Raw genomic sequence first — 11,460 nt, 5'->3', positions numbered from 1 at the left:
AACTGCTGTCTGGCCAGCAGTGTCACCAAACAGTAATAGCACAGCTAAGTTGCTTACGCACACACACAAAAAAGCACTTTTATTTTTTTTTACACTGGAGAAGAGCACCCCTGAATGAGGCAGCAGCCCCTTGATGAACAACACAGCACCCCTTCTTTATGCACAACAAAGCACCCCTGCCGAGTGCAGAAATGCCACAAATAGGTGGACGATAAACTGCGGCAGTGTCACGGAACAATAATAGCGCAGATAAGTTGCTAACGCACACACAAAAGAAAGAAAAAAATTACTTTTTTTTACACTGGGAAAGAGCACCACTAATTGATAGAGCACCCCCCCCCCCCCCCGAACAACACAGCACACCATTGTGGACTGCAGCCCTAGCATGATGGACAGGACAACAACACAGCAGCAGCCACAGTTAATTGACAGGACAAGTGACAGCAGCTGCAGCACCCACTGAAGGAAGCCCCCCTTTATATACTGCAGCCTAAGCCCCTTTATGGACAACACTGCAGCAGCCTTCAGCCCAAGACCCCGACTGGACACCCACACTGAGTGACTGACTACACGTCTGCTAGCTTCTCTCTCTACAGCCGGAGTGAAAATGGCGCAGATCGTGGGGACCTTTTATATGATTCAAAACCCGCGAGAATCCGACAGCGGGAGGTTGACGCATTTTCGGATCTGAGTCAGGCGGGAAAACTCGAGCCAAGCTCTGTTCTCGCCTCGGATCTGGAAGTTCGGGTGGGTCCGGTTCTCAGAGAACCGGACCCGCTCATCTCTAATAATAAGTGATATTCTGTGGAAATGCATTAGTCATAATATATAGTTTTGGTGTTTTTTATCCTAGTTTCCAAAACTAACTTTGAAGTAAAATGCTTCTTAGAATTAATTTACATCTAGATCTTGTATATTATGCCATTATCTCCTCATCAGATAGCACAAAATGGATGCCTTTTCTACAAAAAGCTTTCCAGCTCCACATCAGCAGCATATGCTCCTGGGTAGCACCAAGTGCAAAAGACACGCTTTCTTACAGCACATATGCATATTTCTGCACGTCTGTAGAACAGCATTTGCGTTAATATTTGCATATCCTCTGGCAACCAAAAAATAAGGTGAAAAAAAGCTTGTCTACATCATAGAAACAGTTTCACTAATATCCCTTGTTTCTCGCAATTCTATTGCTCATGTCCCATATATGATAATTGTCTCTATTTCTTGATAGATGACCCTCTTGACAGTGTCCTCAGGAACACATCATTATGCTCCGAAACTCCGTTCCATTTGTCCATAAAGAAAAAAGTCTGTAATAATGACATTTCTACTATTCCTCCTCCTTAAGGGGTGTTAATATAGCTCTGCCTGCCTGTGTGCTCATACACTGCTGTTACCTCATCTCAGAAGGATATGTAAATTGTATCCACTGTGCATGTATGTGTGTGTTGTGTGTGTGTGTGTGTATATGTATGTATGTATGTGTATATATATATATATAATTTAATATGGGATTGGTATAATTTCCTGCCGGCTGCATGGTTCAAATCCCGACAGAGGTGAAGATCCCGACAGCAGCTAAGGTGAGTACAAACTAACCTAACCCCCCCTTACCCTAACCCTCCCTTAGGAGTGCCTAAACCTAACCACCCCTTCCCTACTGCCTAAACCTAAGTCTCCCGGGAGGGTGCCTAACCCTAACCTCCCCTCAGGGGTGCCTAACCCTAACCCCCCCTTGCCCTAGCCTAACCCTCCCGGGGGGCTGCCTGCCCCTAAGTCCCCCCCGGGAGCCCCTAACCTAACCCCCCCCCCCCGTGGCTGTCCGCGCCTTGCTAACCTTCGTAGGTAACATGACGGGCGTCGGGATTTCGATGCCTGTCATTAGACCCTTACCGGGATTAGACAGTTGGGATTTACACCGTGGCATCCCGACTGCATGCCTATATAGTATATATATTAATGAACATAATGGAGCAAAAGAGTTTGATACTACTTGAACAAAAAATGCACTAATGTTAATGTATAAAAAGTTTAGGCTTTTGTATCTGAACAGGTGTACACCAGCTTTATGACATTAGAGACCCATTTTTTCTGGAATTGTATAATATGCCATTTTCCAGATTCATTTATCTTTAGAGCCATGGTTAATGGTGTATTTATATGCATTGACTTGCACAATAATATCCTGTTCTTTACTTGAAATGTATCCTTTCAATGGTTTGGCTATGGGATGACTGTGCTCAGCATCCCAGCGGTCAGAATCTGGTTGCCGTCATCCCCACAGGGTTAGGAGTACCGACACCTGCCCCTAAACCTAACCCCCCTCCCCACAGCCTAAACCTAACCCCCCTTCCCCACAGCCTAAACCTAACCCTCCCCCCTCACAGCCTAAAACTAACCTCACCATCCCCGTTGTAGCCTAACCCTCCCCCTAGTGCTTAACCCTCCCCATAATTCCAATACTTACCATCGGGATGCCGGCATCCCGACCGCCGGGATCTCAACTTTATCCTCTTTCAGTGTATGGTTTCAAATTACACTGATACCCCTTTCACACAGAATGTGTTAGAAATCCCGACTTTTACCCGACATATGAGTGCCGGGTCGGTTTGCCGGGTCTAACCTGACCCTCGAAGTCCCAGGAATTACCTCCCGGGTTGAACCTTTTCACACAAAAAAAATACCCGTGTTGATCAACAAATTACCCGGTAAAAGTGCTTTACCTGGTAATTTGTTTTTCTGTGTGAAAGGGGTATAATTGTTTTGCTAGGTAGTTATTCAACACTTAAAATGTATAAAATGGGTGCCTCCTTGTTTGCAGACTTTTCGAGTGACAGCTCGATGCATTTCAAGCTTAGAAAGTGATGGCAAGAGATTGGTACTTTTCTTATGGATGCCCTAATTCACAAATAAGCACTGGTGGACCAAATTACAGCCACTACTTAGCTGTTATTGTCCATGCCTGTGTGCTCCTATGCCCTTGCTGTTGACTGGGGGGAATATATCTTCCTCAAACTTACTGGATGCTTTGCTTCTTTACTTAGATTTTGGCTAAATATGCAATAAGTCTTCTTATCTGAGTACTACATACAGTGGACTGTGTGTATATGTAACAACAGATTTGGGTACGGGACCCTTGGGGTCGGGATGCCGGTGGTCAGAATATAATCAGTGACATTGAGAGACCGACTACATCCCGTAATTACAGTTATATATGTACCATGTGTTGGGCACATTTTGGAAGAGTGCTTGGATTTCTGTTTGGTAACTGTTATATTATAATATATTTAGGCAGATGCATAGATAGGCATCAAAAACATTAAGCAGACAAAGGTAGAGATGGCACATTTAATACTCTCCACCTTGTTCCTTAAAAGGAAAGCATCTAGAAAGTTGTGTCGTTAGATTTCAGAATGGAGACAAAAATTGGCTTGCTAAAATAATCAAGAAAAATCTTATCAGCCAACCAGCCATTTCTCAGATTTTGCATTTAGTGTGGGAAGTAGAGCCCTAATTTTTAGGCTTGTAACTTTTCTCAAATGGGATTGTCATGGAAGCAAAGATATCCCATCTCTATGCAAGTGGAAAATTGCCAGCTGCATAAAACCCTAATTGAGGACGAGATATATTAAATATGCATTTCACCATCTAAAGCTGGATACAGACCTATACACTCGTCTGGCCATTCTCTCGATTTCAACCTGTTCTTTTGATATTGAAATAGTGTGCACGCACCTTCCATCATGTTTTCTCGGAAAAATCGAAGGATCGAATCTTATGTACTATTTAATATTCAGCCGATTCGACAGGGCCAGATCAGACCAAAAGTGCAGTGTGAACGCACCTTCGACCGTTCCTGCAACCGTTCTTACGATTCTACACCAACAGCAGCGCCACCTATGTGGGCGTGGAAAATAGCAGGTCAGGAGGAATGGAAATCAGCAATAGAGAAAGAACTGACATCGACTACAGTAAAGCTACATGTCAACATTCAATTTGTTAAGATATATTCATTGTTTTTCCCATATAGCTATATAGCTAAAAAGTTGATACCCCCACATTCGATGACCCAATTATATTTTAGACATAGCTAAAGCAGGAGCAAAAAAAAGTTACAAAATCTATGATATACAGTATGCATATGATGACACAGAAGAAGTGAGGCAGCAATGATCTTTGGAGAAAGGGCAGGCCCAGCAACAGGAGGTATAAAGGGTAGACCCGTCCTGGGCCCTGATGTTTGGAAGAGCTTGAGATTCAGAGGGGCATAAAATGGGACCACAGCGCCTAAATGTGCATTACATACTGACCACACCAGCCGGCACCGTGGAACCAAAAAATTAAGCCGGCCAGTGTAACACCCTTACCATCACCCCCCTCCATGGCTACCCCGTCATCTGATGCGTGCTGCAACTACGCATGTATAGTGTAATGAATGATGCGGCAGTGACATATTTACATGCGGCAGTGTGCTGGCTCTTCTGCCCCACTCCCTGCAGCCACGGTCACCTAGAAGAAGAAGAGTGCGAGCTTGTTGCTGGTCCTGGGGAAGAAAGAGCACAAAAGGAAAGGAGCCAAAACAGGAAACAAAACCAAAAAAATAACCCATAACAAAGGAGTAATAATATAAGCGGGGAGGCCAAAGGGACTCTCCACCACATATAATTAAGTGAGACCTCTGTGAATAGTAGGCAAGTGAGAATTTAACAATAGCATAGCTAAAAAAAAATTAACTATAACTACATGAAAGAGGTTGTACCTAATAAACAACAGAAAATGAAGATATTAAATGTCTAGTCAAACATGAGAATCAACTACAATAAAAATATGAACCAAAAGATACAGTATGTCCCACAGGACAACAGACCCCAGGTGGCATTGTTTCACCATGCCCAGGGCAGAGAGTCAGGAAGGCGACTCAGCAGGGTTAGGTAGAATTGGTCAGCAAAATGGGATCTCCAATATGGCAATAGAAGTTGTCCATAGAGAGAAGCATGCACGGGGATGCATATCCCAATCTGACAGGTAGCTAAAGAGACGAGGGAGAGTCCATTCCTGCCACAAACAATTGAACAATCGCAACCTGTCTGGGTAAAGTAAACAAACTTGTTGCCTTTTCTAACAAGCTGGGAACAGATTGGTGAGAACTCTGCAGACCTCGGTTACCTCGGCCAAATTATACTTGAAATATGAAAATATTGGTATCAGTCCAAAACAAGTTACAATGCTTCCGAGAAGCAATCCTGAAAACCTTTTTATGGATAGTTGAGAAAGTGAAATAAAACCACACAGGGTCTGGCACCAGGCTGGTCCTATTGTGGGCAAAGCCTGTGGGCTCTCTCTATGACCAGGTCCACAAGTGACCTGAATATCTAGCAAGATTGGCTGTGTGTTATGTAAAACGTCATATAATCCTGTTTTTTTCACGACTCTGGTAACCCCACTATTATGAGATTGTTCCGAGGTGGCCTGTTTTCAAGGTCATCCATTTTATTCCATAACTGGTAATTGGACTTTTGAAGCTTAGAAGCACAGGTGTTCAGGGCATCTACATCATGGAAAGTATCCCCCAGTTTATGTTCTGTATCAGAAAACCTCTGTGATAGCTGTTGGAGGTTTGATCTCTGAAGAAGCTTGAGTAATGGTGGCAGCCTGTTCTTGTAGAAAGGTTTCCCTGGTTGCCCATGGTTCCCCTGATTGCCTTTACCATATCTCTATATGTGACTGGAGTATCAGCGGGAGCCAGTACCTGGGCAGATGTCTGAGGTGTCACTGTGTTATCAGAGGTAGTGGAGGAGAAGGCGGCAAGCTCGCATTCCAGTGCCATGTCTCTGCTGCAGTCGAAATACCGCTGCTGAAATCCCGCCGCCCAGCATAATGCAGACACCGATATCCCGAAGGACATCAAGATACCGACATTGGCAGTCACAAGAACACGCCCAATTTTTGTGCGCACGCCTTTGGTATGCCATTCGCAGGAGCATGACCTTGTGTCACACCCCTGTTTTTAGTCACGCTGGGGACGAGCCCAGCACATTGAAAATACACAATTTATATAAACTTCCCAATATAATTTTTACACTGTTGAAAGAGAAAGAAAAAGCCAGAGCAATATAGAAAACATTGAAATAGCCACATTCACTTAAAATACACATAAAATACATATAAAATACACATTAACATCAAGAACCACATAAAATACATTGAGAAAGCCAGGACCCATTATGCTGTGCCCCTGTAGTTGTATCCCATATGCAGGGCCCCTTGTAGTTGTGCCCATTAAGCAATGCCCCCAGTAGTTGTGGCCCTTATGCAATGTCCCCTGTAGTTGTGCCCATTAAGTAATGCACTCAGTAGTTGTATCTCTTCTGCAATGCCCCCTGTAGTTGTGCCCATTAAGCAATGCCCTCAGTAGTAGTGCCCCTTCTTCAATGCTCCCTGTAGTTGTGCCCAATAGGCAATGCCCCCAGTGGTTTTGGTCCTTATGCAATTCCCCCTGTAGTTGTGCCCATTATGCAATGTCCCCCAGTAGTTGTTCCTCTTCTGCAATGCTCCCTGTACTCGTGCCCCCTAGGGTATTACCCCCAGTATTAGCTCCCCCTCCCTGCCCTCACCCCTATGAAGAAATATACCTATCTTCATGCTAGCACTGCTCCACGCTGTCAGGGATCCTGAGTTCCGTCGTCGCTGCTGCTGCCGCTTTTGCTGCCTGCTGGATCTAACTGCAGCAGGCACGCAGGCTCCTCACATCACATCGCGCACAAAAATATATGGTGACATATATAATTCAGGTGCAAATACATTTATTGTGCTACTTATTGTATTTGTACCTTAAGAGCTGCTCCTAATCATGAATTATTCTGTTAATCCCACTTTATCTATCAAATATGATCCCACTTTATCTATCTACAACCTGGAAAAACCGTCAATTATCACAAGTTTAATGCCATCATTGGCCAACAATGGTGTATATATATTTTGACTATCCATACAAGGAGCAATTACTTAAAAAATAATAACAATTTATTACATAATAGGCTACGCAATGTATAACAAGAAAATAAATACTATACACACATTCATAAAATACAAACTGGTATTTTTTCACAACAATGGCTTATGTAATAGAATGAAATAAAAAAATAGGAGATTCACCTCTACAGTAGGTGTCTCGTATATTTCTGACAAAACCGCCATCACTTCCAACGGAGAGACGCGTAAGGGTCTTCCTCGCATGCTAAAAACTGGTTTTATGCTCCATTACAAACAGCGTTCCAGCTAAGAATGGATGCCAGTGTGTAGGATCACAACAGTACGAAGGAAAGCTACAAGGTCCTCAAGCGGTGATTGATATATACAGACATACAGTATTGATACATTCCCTCACTAGTTGGCTGGTGGTAAGCTACTATAACCCTGATACTGTGTGAGAACTAACCACTACTCTCTTATGTGTACACACAGACTTTGATATAAACCATCGGGGCTGAAGTCTATACTGCTGGATCAATGTTATAACCTGTCCTAATAGACTAGGTTGATTACCTGTGGATCTTTAATTTTTGTTAGTAATACCTTAGCGTTCAACCTGTATGTAATATAGTAATGTGAATAAATTGATAAAAGTCTGTGTGTTTCATTAAAATCGTTTATTTGTCAAATGAATGCTATCACCGTCATTAGTTAGTAAATTAATAATGGCAGGTAACATCCAATGATTATTGAATTGATATTAACAGATTAAATCCAATGTTGTAAACTCAAAAATATGTTAAGAATCGGGTGAATGAGCCAAGTCTTAAAAGTAATAAATAAATTAATACTTTGAAAAATAAATGTAACTAAATAATTTCAGAAACAATGTATATAATAATGCTTATGTGCTGAGAATCAGCCAGCTGGCAGTATGTTAATATAGGACATCCGCATATAACACAACAGTACGTATAGATCACAAATTGACATAGGGAGGGGGTGGGTGTGTGGGAAACAAAACAGTCTACCATAAAGCAGTCTACCACCTATTACCATCAGCAAGCATCCCGGGTCAATTTTGCAGGACATATTTGGACAAAGCATTTTGGATATTATCGGGACATTAGCCATAACCTGATCCCTTCCCCTTTTCCCATTGCCCTCAGCACCTACACTTAACACCATTATATTTGTCCAAACCACACATTCCCACACACCCACCCCCTCCCTATGTCAATTTGTGATCTATATGTACTGTTGTGTTATATGCGGATGTCCTATATTAACATACTGCCAGCTGGCTGATTCTCAGCACATAAGCATTATTATATACATTGTTTCTGAAATTATTTAGTTACATTTATTTTTCAAAGTATTAATTTTAGGGGTGAGCGGGTTCGGATTTCTGAAATCCGAACCCCCCCGAACCCCCCCGATCCGAGGCCGATCCGAGTCAGGCTCGACTTTTCCCGCCTGACTCGGATCTGAAATCGAGGCAAAACGTCATCATCCCGCCTTCCGGGTCTCGCAGGTTTTGGATCCTATATAAGGTACCCGCGTCGGCGCCATTTTCTCACTCGGCTGTGGACAGTGAAGAGGGAGGGTGGGAGTTATGGCTGGCTCAGCTGTGTAGTGTAGTGTAGTGCAGAGTAGTGCTGTGCTGTGCTGCGCTGTGCTGCTGTTGTCCATAGGGGCTGTGTCCACTACTTCAAAGTCCATAGGGGCTGGCTGTGTTGTGCTGTGCTGCTGTTGTCCATAGGGGCTGTGTCCACTACTTCAAAGTCCATAGGGGCTGGCTGGACTGTGATGTGCAGTCAGTTGTCCATAGGGGCTGTGTCCACTCCAAAGTCCTGTGCAGTGTCCCAGTCCTAAAGGGGTGCTCTGTCCGTCAGGGGTGCTCCCCCCAAATGCTAAAAAAAATATTTTTTTTCTGTGTTTGTGAATTGTGTTCACTGTGGCTGCACGTGCATCAACAAAGGAGCAGCGCCAGGGCTGGCCTGCCTGTTACGCCGACTACGCAGCTGCGTACGGCGCCGGCCAGCAGAGGGCGCTTGGATTTGTCACCAGGCCACAGCTCAATAGAGCGGCCACACTCCTTCCCGTCCCGTCCCCTCCCGTCGCCACACTCCTTCCCACAATACTCCCCTGACCACTGCAGGGAGGTCCATTTGCCGGGCACCCGCTGTGATTCTACCAGCGGGCGCCCGGGTCCACACACCAGCAGCCGGAGCTCACTCCTGAGCTCCGGCTTCTGGCTCCCCCCACAGGCACTATGGGAGACATGTCATGACGTCTCTCCCATAGTAACGAGGAGCGGCGGACGGCAGAGGATACAGGATCGCGGCTTGAGGTAAGTATTGTGTTTTTATTTGTGTGTACAGTATGCGCGGCACTCTTACATAGGGCATTACTGCTGGGGGCACATTTACATAGGGCATTACTACTGGGGGCACTCTTGCATAGGGCATTACTACTGGGGGCACATTTAAAGGGGGCATTACTACTGGGGGCACATTTACATAGGGCATTACTACTGGGGGCACTCTTGCATAAGGCATTACTACTGGGGGCACATTTAAAGGGGGCATTACTACTGGGGGCACTTTTACATAGGGCATTACTACTGGGGGCACTCTTGCATAGGGCATTACTACTGTGGGCACATTTACAGGGAGCATTACTACTGGGGGCACATTTACATAGGGCATTACTACTGGGGGCACTCTTGCATAGGGCATTATTACTGGGGGCACATTTACAGGGGGCATTACTACTGGGGGAACTCTTGCATAGGGCATTACTACTGGGGGCACTCTTGCATAGCGCATTACTATTGGGGACACATATACAGGGGGGAATTACTACTGGGGGCACATATACAGGGGGGAATTACTACTGGGGGCGCATTTACAGGGGACATTACTACTGGGGGCACTTTTACATATGGTATTACTACTGGGGGCACTCTTACATAGGGCATTATTACTGGGGGTACTTTTACAGGGGCATTACTACTGGGGGCACATATACAGGGGCATTACTACTGTGGGCACTTTTACATGGGCACTACTACTGGGGGCATTATAACAGGGGCATTACTACTGGGGGCACCTATATGGGCACTTCTACTGGGGGCATTACATGGGCACTACTACTGGGGGCTAACTACTTGGTGCATTATTACATGGACATTACTGGGGGTGCTTTTACAGGGGGCATTATTACTGGGGACACTTTTACAGGGGCCTTACTATTGGCTGCAGTACTACTGGGGGCATTATTGCAGGGGCATTTCTAATGGGGGAACTGTTACATGGGGCACTACTATTGGGGACACTACTACAGGGGGCACATTTACAGGGAGCATTACGTTTGGGGGCACTATTACAGGGGCACTACCACTGGGGGCATTACTACTGGGGCCACTACTAATGGGGGCATTGCAGAAGGGGCGCCACTAATGGAGGCACTGCATAAGGGGTACCACTGCTGTGGGCATTATGTGTAAGTGACACTATAGCTGTAGGCATTGTACATGGGACAGTACTACTGTTAGCATTGTGTATAAGGGGCACTAATATTGGCACTGTGTATAAGGGACACTACTGTGTGGTGTAGTTTGCATTGGGGATACTATTGTGTGACCACACCCCTTTCTTTTGAGACCTCGCCTTTAGCATACCTCCCTACCAACCTGATTATAGCAAGAAAGTGTCCCAAATGGGGGGAGGGGGTGTTGAATAGATGCCATGCATATACATGCAGCATCTATTGACTTGAGAAAGTGATAGAGCATGCCCAACAGCTCCAAGAGCACTGGGCATGTACCCAGCATGACTGGAATTACAGGGCGGCGCTCATGATTATAGCTTTTCCCATTATACCACACTCCTTTCCTTTGTCGGGTGCACGCACCTTCGACACGTGCAAATTCTGCCAGGGGGCGCCAAAATGTATCTTCGCTTACCAAAAATATTAGGCTCGGGCCGGCCCTGAGCAGCGCCAAGCGTGCGCCTGTGTCCCATTAGTAAAGGGCCGGCTGGCTTGTCCGTTAAAGGGTGCTGTAACCCCCAAAGTACACTCCAAACAAAAAAAAAAATATTTTCTGTGTTTGTGAATTGTGTGCGCAGTAGCCGCACGTGCATCAACAAAGTAGTGCCAAGCGTGCGCCTGTGTCATAAGTAAAGGGCCGGCTGGCTTGACCGTTAAAGGGTGCTGTAACCCCCAAAGTACACTCCAAGCCAAATAAAAAAATATTTTCTGTGTTTGTGAATTGTGTGCGCAGTAGCCGCACGTGCATCAACAAAGTAGTGCCAAGCGTGCGCCTGAATCATAAGTAAAGGGCCGGCTGGCTTGACCGTTAAAGGGTGCTGTAACCCCCAAAGTACACTCCAAACCAAATAAAAAAATATTTTCTGTGTTTGTGAATTGTGTGCGCAGTAGCCGCACGTGCATCAACAAAGTAGTGCCAAGCGTGCGCCTGAA

Source organism: Taudactylus pleione, unplaced genomic scaffold, assembly GCF_031769625.1.
Source record: "Taudactylus pleione unplaced genomic scaffold, aTauple2 ptg000172l, whole genome shotgun sequence".
Lineage (NCBI taxonomy): Eukaryota > Metazoa > Chordata > Amphibia > Anura > Myobatrachidae > Taudactylus > Taudactylus pleione.
This window is presented reverse-complemented; position numbering follows the sequence as displayed.